The sequence below is a fragment of the Paroedura picta genome, chromosome 5 (genome assembly GCF_049243985.1).
Source record: "Paroedura picta isolate Pp20150507F chromosome 5, Ppicta_v3.0, whole genome shotgun sequence".
In the NCBI taxonomy this organism is placed as follows: Eukaryota; Metazoa; Chordata; class Lepidosauria; order Squamata; family Gekkonidae; genus Paroedura; species Paroedura picta.
Window position 1 is genome coordinate 40,101,703 of NC_135373.1, and position 9,107 is coordinate 40,110,809.

Sequence of the window (9,107 nt, forward strand, 5' to 3'; positions counted from 1 at the left end):
AAAAGCATGAGGATGGCCGAGCTGTCTGATCCAGCTGGTGCTGGAGATCCTCCATCAAGGCGACCAGCACAGTCTCCACCCCATGGCCAGGACAGAAGCCTGACTGATGTGGATCAAGGTCCCAAGTTTCCTCCAAGAATGCCAGGAGCTGGTTTGCGGTGGCCCTCTCAACTACCTTTCCCGGAAATGCAAAATGTGAGATCAAGCAGAAGCTGGTGGGGTCCCATGGGTCCAGCTATGTTTTTGTCAGGACGGCTGAGCCACCGCCTCCTCCAGCCCTTCAGGGAACTCTCCAGAACTCAAAGAGAGGTTCACAATATCCCTCAATATCCCTTCTATCTGTTGGCTGCCCAATTTGAGCAACCACGGCAGACAGGGATCCAGGTGGCAAGTCGTCGCCCTCACCAACCCCAGCTACTTATCCACTTCAGTTAATGGTTTGTTTTGTAAGCGCAAACATTGTTATATAAAATTGTTGTAAAACATTCTGTAAAACTGTAGTTTAATCGACACCTGTTCTCTCATTGTTTAAAATAAGACATTCGGTACAACAAGTTTGAAAATATTTTTAGTTAGACTTTGACTACACTGGATCCAGCACTGCCTCGCTTTTTTTGTTTGGTGAATTCAATCTGCAAGGGAGGCCTTGAAAAAACCCCAAATTACCACTGGTCTCCCGACTACAGAGATCTAGGGTTGCCAACTCCTGGTCGGGAATTTCCTGGAGATTTGGAGGGGCAGAAAATAAGAACGGCAGGGTTTGTGGAGGAGAGCGCTCTCGGTGAGTATAATGCCATCAAGGCCACCCTCCAAATTGAACATTTCTTTGTGGGGAACTGATCTGTGTTTGGAGTTCAGCTGTAATTCCTGGAGAACTCCAGGCCCCACTTGCAAGTTGGTAACCCTGCAGAGATGAGTTCTTCTAGAGAAAATGTCTGCTCTGGAGGGTGAACTCTATGGTATTATCCCACTGAGGTCCCTTCTCTCCCCAAACCCTGCCCTGCCGAGGCACAACACCCAAATCCCATGGAATTCCTCAATCCGGAGTTGGCAACCATCATTAAAGTTCATCTACGGGATTAGTGTGGTTGAAAGCTGAGCAACTGTTTTGTTCCTTTTTATAGCCAGTCACTGGCTGGTTGATGGGGGAAGTTTTTAACCTACTTTTCTCCCAAAAGGTCTCGAGGCTGCTTTTACTGTTATTTAAACACACGACGACACAGAAATAAAACAGCTGAATGCTATTTCTATCTATGGAGCCACAGACAAACATCTACGACACTCAGCCTTAATCCAAATGGCTGGGCCACATCGGAAAATCTGACTGGTTTCTCTCTCTCCACATTTCTGGCCCTCTGCTTATTGGGCTCGGCGTGGTAGATTTGCTTGCTTTTGTGCACGGAGGCTGTGCAGTTTTTAGACACGGTGGCAGTGGCAGTGGCATGGGTCCTGTACTTGATTCATGCCTACCCCATAAGGTTGATTTATTGATGCACAAATAACACCGAATCCAGTTTATGTTTTATGGGAGGGAAGCCGGAGAAAAGAAACAGGAAACTGCGTGAAAATGAAGACTCGCGGGTTCGGTTTGTACAAGGATGAAACCAGACTGGAATCATAACAGCAGGGATGAACAGTGGAAAGCCATTTGTCCACTGGATCTCCCGCCTATCAGCAGGACTCCAGGCAGTAAGTTGAAACAGAGAAAGTACCCCAACTGGCCTTCCATTTTACTCCCAAAGTGGGAGGCCCCTATTTATGATTTATTTCATTAGTGTCTTGCTTCTGGTTACCTGCTTCTGGTCTTCCCTAGGATGGAGCATGGTGCTGCTTTTGCAGAGGACCACTCTTTTTCGTGGTTGATTTTGAATGGCTAGTAAGTAAAAAGTTCATTCGAGGCTTCTGACTTTCTTCTCCCTTGAATGGGGTGAGCGCCGAAGTCACAGCCCCCCTAGGGTGCAACCCCCCCCCCCCTTGGGCTGTCTCTTATAGGGACTCTTAGGAACCAGTTTTATGATAACTAGGCCGGGGAATCTGTTGAAACTTTGATCCTTGTGGTTGGTAGGATATGTCACTGCATCACCCCCATCTCTCTCACATGCTGATCTGAAGCCCAAACTCGCTCACTCACTCCCAATCTCTCTCTCTCTCTCTTTCATATATTTTTATCTTGCCATTCCTAAAGTCAGCATATTGGGCTCGACCGTCTCTATTGCATTTTCACAGCAACCCAGTGAGGTAGGTGGTTGCTCCCAAGTCACCCTATGGCAGGGGTGTCCAAACTGAGGCTCTCCAGGTGTCCATGGACTACAATTAGCACGAGCCCCTGCCAGTCACCCTGCCCTATGGTATATGAACCTAGGACAGTCAGATCCCAGTTGGATCCTCTGCAGGTGCCTCCCGAGTACTGCAGCTATGACTCTTCCACTCCAATTGCTATTAACAAGCCAGAAGTGTGCGTTCTGCTCCGATCCCTCCTGGGAGGGAACCATTAAAGCCCTCTTGACTCCTGGAGATGAGTCAGCCACCTCCGAGAGGGTGCTTGTCTTTCCCTCGGAGTTTCAAGCTGTTCTTCCTTTTGAGATTCAAGATCCTTCTCCTGCCAACTCCCATACTTACCGGAATCAATTAGCGCCCAATGAAAAGAAAGTGTTAACAAGCTTTCCTTCTTGACCCACTATGGTAAATAATTTTCTCCAGGCCGCAGTCTCTGTGCTATGACTTCTGCTCCCAGAGAACCTTTTCTGCCCCTGCAAAGGCTGGACCTTCTGTGGATTCCCTGGTTTGGACTTCCCGTGGTGTCCAGAGCTTGTGAAATAAACCAATGATCACTGGAGATCCCTACGTGTTCTATGTGCCTGTGTTCCTGAATCTCAGTTATGCCTGTGTTGAATCTCAGCGAGGCATGGCTTGGACTTGTCCTAGAGGGCTTCAGGGCAACGGCCCAGACGAGCTGATCGGCAGACATCCTGTAATCTCCCTTTTGGATCTTCACAGGCGAGCTAGAGGGGAAAGCCCAAAGTACCAAAGCAAAGGGTGTCTCCTCTTGTCTATCCACAGGTCCCCTTGGCTGGAAAAGTTGAGATAAAATGTTGTAATACAGCAGTCAAAGCCTATGAATAAGCTCTGTGCACCCTAGATGTGATTAATGAGAGCCAGTTTGGTGTAGTGGTTAGGAGTGCGGTCTTCTAATCCGGTGAGTCATGTTCAATTCTGCACTGCCCCACATGCAGTCATCTGGGTGACCTTGGGCTCCTCATGGCACTGATTAAGCTGTTCTGACCGAGCAGTGATATCAGGGCTCTCTCAGCCTCACCTCCCTCACAGGGTGTCTGTTGTGGGGAGAGGAAAGGGAAGGCAACTGTAAGTCAGTTGTAAGTAAATAAATTATTTATTTATTTATTTTATTTATTTTATTTATTTTATTTATTTTATTTATTTTATTTATTTTATTTATTTTATTTATTTATTTATATTTATATACCGCCCTCCCCGAAGGCTCAGGGCAGTTTACATTAAAACTAGTCAATGATACATGAAACAGTCTTCGTTAAAACATACAGTAATTAATAACAGTGGTTGTAACCACAACAGAATGTAACAGTATAACAATATAATAAAATAATATAACGATGGAACGGTGCAATACCACAACAGGTCCAGAGCGCTCTGGTGGAGTTCTGGGAGGAAGGGGGGGAGAGGGGGGAGGGGGAGGAGCGGGGGGGAGCGGGGGCCCTTCATTCGCTGTTGGTTGTACCTGGTCTCAACCAAATGCCTGGTCGAGGAGCTCCTTTTTGCAGGCCCTGCGGAACTGTTTAAGCTCCGTCAGGGCCCTGATCTCCTCCGGGAGCTCGTTCCACCAGGTGGGGGCCAGGACAGAGAATGCTCTGGCCTTGGTTGAGACCAGGCGGACTTCCTTAGGGCCAGGGACCATTAGCCGGTTGGTGGCGGTGGAGCGCAGAGCTCTTTTTAGTCGCTTTGAGACTCCTTTGAGTAGATTAAAGTGGCATATAAGAACCAACTCTCCTTCTTCTCCTTCTTCTCCTTCTTCTCCTTCTTCTCCTCCTTCTTCTTCTAGATACTCTGCAGCAATGCATGGTTCTGTTTGCTCTGGAACAGGCTTTCACAGCCAGGGTTTTGCTCTGGAATAGGCTTTCTCAACCAGGGTTTTGTGATGGCCTGACAAGGAAGACCAGTCAGAATCTTCTCAAGCCATGAGAAACTTGGGGACAGCTGAAAATAGTGGGGGCCGACACATTCTCTTGGCTGTCTGTCTTCACCTGAAGGTATTCAGTGATAAACACTCAAGCTCAGGGCACAACCAGGGCTTTTGTATCTCTAAGAACCATCTGTAGACGGCCCTTTTAGGGAAAAAGAAAAAGGCTTTCATTTCTCCGTGCTTCCAGGTGCTCTTGTCACTAGCTGCATGAATGGGGCCAGGCAGTTAAGCAGTGAGTTCCACTGTGGGCAACTGGGAGGCCTATTTCCCCAAACATTAGAAGGAGAAAACGCTTTTGGGTTTGTCGCTTTGGGGGAAAAATCTATCTGGTATATATTCCTCCCCATAAAATATCTCTCATGGGGAAGGGTGTGAGGGGGGGGGGAGTGGAGAGCAGAAAAGATAAACCTCCCATGGAAAGCTTGGGCGGCATTTTCATGGCTCTCATGTATATTAAGCACTATGAATATTTATGGCAATTTTCCTGCTCCGGAGCCCTTTCTGCCATAGCAGAAGCTTTTAATTCCCAACGTTGCCTCATAGAGAGGAAGAAAAGGAAGTGTGTGACAGTATGTGTTTAGGAGCAAGACTTCAGACAGCTCTGTAAGCTCACACATTCCTGGGCCTTCTCCTGTCAGGTCCAGCCAACTGCCAGCCCCCCACATGCAGAACAGACGGCCCACTTTAGACGGCCTGAGGTGGACTGAGAAGGAGGAGGGTCTTCAGGTGACACATCTGAGGAGATCTGTAGGATGCCACAAATGTTTTGATAGGGCTTGGACACATCACACGTCCCTCATTGACAGACTCCACCTAGGTTTCGAAGGGAGAAAATATGGTTCATGCTGAGAAGGCCTCAGATGAGGTGGGAGTAGAATTCTGCCCAGCAGCAGAAGGCAGGATAATGGGGAGGTTATGGCCAGGAAGTTTTGGGCTGAGGAAAGTTCAGCCTTTGTGAACATCAGAAGAACCCTGCTGGATCAGGAAAGTGGTCCATTTAGGCCAGCGTCCTGTGTCACACAGAGCCTCTTGTGGCGCAGAGTGCTAAGCGGCAGAAATGCTGTCTGAAGCTGTCTGTCCATGAAGTTGGGAGTTCAATCTCAGCGGCCGGCTCAAGGTGGACTCAGCCTTCCATCCTTCCGAGGTCAGCTTGCTGGGGGGTAAACGGTAATGACTGGGGAAGGCAAACCACCCCGTATTGAGTCTGCCATGAAAACGCTAGAGGGCGTCACCCGAAGGGTCAGACATGACCCGGTGCTTGCACAGGGGATATCTTTACCTTTACCTGTTTCACACAGCAGACAACCACTTGCACTGGAGAAACAAGCTATATAGGCTAAGGACTTCCCCTGATGCTACTTCCCAGCACTGGCATTCAGAGATTTTCTGCCTGTGAATATAGAGGTTCCCTTTGAATACTATAGCTAGTAGCCATTGGTAGACCTGTCCTCCATTAATCTGTCTAATCCCTTTTTAAAACCAGCTGTGTATATGGCCACCACCACATCCACTAGCAGCGAATTCAGCATTTTAATAACTGGAACAAGGATGCCCTCTAGAACAGAACATTCTTGTGCAACAGAGCCTTATCGCAATTTCACTCTTCTCTATCAGACTGCGGACAAATTTAGCAAATTCTGTGCCAGTTCACCAGGGCTCTTGGGCCTTTTATCTATGCACTGCCTTAATGGACTTGGCCACCATTCTGGGCCAGTTCCATGAATCCTCAAAACTTGAAAAATATTTCAGGGGCTCCTCCAGGGTCAAAAGGTTGAAAAGGGCTAGTCTATGCAGTTCCCCCTGTTGTAAGCTGTCTGTATTGTCCCACAAAATGCTGCAGGTAACCAGGTGGCATTATTGGATCTAGAGTTTCCCTAGGCAATTATAATACATGCCCCCTTTTTATTGCTTCTTTGTTTCTGTATTTTGACCTTTTGAGCCTTTTGCTTGTGTCCCCCCCCCATATTGTTGTTGCTGATGGTCCTGATTTACTTGTTTCTTTTGCACCATTTGTTTTCAACATGCTAATTCACACGGCTCAGCTCACCGTTCCCATAGCCCCGAGGGATTTGCACAGTAATCCTAAAAAGAGTCAAATCCTTCTAAATCAATGAGCTTAGAAGGGTGTTCCCTCTAATGTGCATATGGAAATCTGGCTGCAAGGCAGAAGGAAATGCAGCGGCACCACCACAGCTACTGCACAACTGCACAGATGTTCAGCACACTGTACAAGTCTGAATGTGGCACGGCGAGAAGATCTAGGGTTGGCTCGTGCGCAATTACAGCTGTTGAAAACAGGATGTTTGTTCACCTGCCAAGAACGTTTGTCACAAAGTTTTCAGTATCCCTCGTTTGTATAACGTTGATATGCATTTGACACAAAAACAGGTATCACTTGAAACATCAGCTTTCATAAACATAGTTGGAGGGAGGGGGGAGATAACTACCATTTCATCCCAAGAGGGGATAGGCCATGTTAGAAAAGCTTTTCCAATCGAAAGAGCGTGGACCTCAAATCTGGTCACATCAGCAAAATCCCCCTCTTAGTTGTACAGACAACGGAAAATGCAAGATGCTCTTTGCATGGATCTGGGTGATCACATGATCTCAAAGCTCAGGTCTGCTTCCCACCATACATCATGTCTGAACTGCCCCAATGGAGGATCCAGATCCTGTCCACCAAATCTGTGGTGGTGGTTTTGCTGGGATCAAGAAGAAGAAGAAGAAGAAGAAGAAGAAGAAGAAGCAGAAGAAGAAGAAGAAGAGTTGGTACTTATGTCGCTTTTCTCTATCTGAAGAAGTCTCAAAGCGGCTTACATTCGCCTTCCCTTTCCTCTCCCCACAACAGACACCCTGTGAGGGAGGTGAGTCTGAGAAAGGCCTGATATTACTGAAGAAGAAGAGTTAGTTCTTATATGCTGTTTTCTCTACCTGAAGGAGGCTCAAAGCGGCTTACAGTCGCCTTCCCTTTCCTTTCCCCATAACAGACACCCTGTGAGGTGGGTGAGGCTGAGAGAGCCCTGCTATTCCTGTTCGGTCAGAACAGCTTTCTCAGTGCCGTGGCGAGCCCAAGGTCACCCATCTGGCTGCATGTGGGGGAGTGCAGAATCAAACCCAGCTCGCCAGATTAGAAGTCCGCCCTCCTAACCACAACGCCAAGCTGGCTCTCCCTCACAGTTTGAGCTCCGCCCCTTTCCGGTGTGCCACAGAGGCTGACGGCTGCTCAGAAGAGAGCTCCGGTTGCTGGGGGCCACTTGTTGCAAGTGAACTTCTTACCTGCGAACCATCTCCCACCTGCTGCTCATTACCATGTACCTGTTTCCACATGCCCTGTCTTGTTAGTCAAAGGTTGTGTAGAAAGGTTCAGTTGCTACAGTAACCGGGGCTTGATGAGAATGACAAAATCCATCCATGATAAGTGAACGGGGAGAATTCTGCAACGCCGTCAGAGAGCTGCGCAAATGTTTGAATCAACATGAGTGAAGCGATGGGTTTTCAGGAGACTTGTGTCCAAGCTGAGTCACAGCCTCTCTGGCGCGCACACACACACAAACACCCCTCTAGCCTACCCATTCCCCTTACATTTCATTTATTCCCCCCTTGATAGCCTCGGTAATCATCACAGCAGCTTTTCTCTGAAACAGGTTGGAATTTTCCGAGTGCGGAACGCTGATCAACAAGGAAACAATTTTCCGTGGTGGCCGTCACAAAATGGCTATTGCCGATCAGCGTGGCTGGAAGCTCTGGAAGCCGAGCTCAGGAAAGAATAGAGAGGCTGGATACTGGACTCCCACGAGGAGAGGTGGTAGTCTGCAGGTGCCTCCTAAGACCCAGAGCATGGAGCATGGTTGTGAAGGCTAGGCACTCTGCAGATGCTCAGGGGCATTTCTGCCTTTATTACCAGCTCGGTTCTGAGGCTAGGGCCCCCAGATTCATTTCCTCATCCTGCCAAAATGCATTACAAAGCTGTACATATACAGTGAGGTGACCTACCATTTGAAGGAAGAAAGCTTCATCCACTGAATTTCTGCCTATCAAAAATGCATGCATTTTCTGTTGAGGCCCACTTCTCCTAGAAGGGCCTGCCTGAGGAGGTTAAGAGGCCTCCCCATCTCTAGGCTTTCTACAAACTATGCAAAAGTGAATTATTTAGCGGGGCTTTTTGCACAAGAGATGGGGATGTACTGTTCCAAAAAAAAAAAGGCCCAGGGTAAGGGACTACAGACCATACCACTATATATAGATCACACTGTTTGTTGCTGGATGTAGTTTCCTAAGATGTTTGCATAGTTTAACATGTCAGGTTAATATTTATGCTTTGCTTCACCCCTACAAGTCAAATTCTGTTGTGTTGTCTATTAGACATCCCACCCTGTTGATTGTATTAAGTGCTCCTGCGTCATCTGCCTTGAGTCCCAGCAAGAAATTAAGACAATAGATAATGTAAACACAAATTTTCAAAAGCATTACTGTTTGTGTGTGAGAGAGACAGACAGACAGAGACAGACAGAGACAGAGAGCTTTCCTGTATCCATACCTAGCGAGAGAGAGAGGGGGAGGAATGGAATGAGCAAATTTGTCTCCAGATTTTAGAGTTCTTTTTAAAATTTAGTCGTGTTTCTGAAATGAACCTAATGTGCACCATTGTTCAAGATCTTGTTGTTAAATGTCGAACAGAATGCTGCTCATGTGCCTTTTGCAGGAAATTTATCAAGTTCCTCTCTATTCTCCTCTCCCGTTGTTAATGTGCAGGTGTACTTTGATGAAAGAAGCAGCCTTGTTGCAATTGTGCATATGACTGCGTCACAGTTCTTTTTGGGTTTCAAGATATGCGCGAGCACATGGGCATGTTGGTAAAAAGCTGCAACCGTGTGGTTGTCACAATATT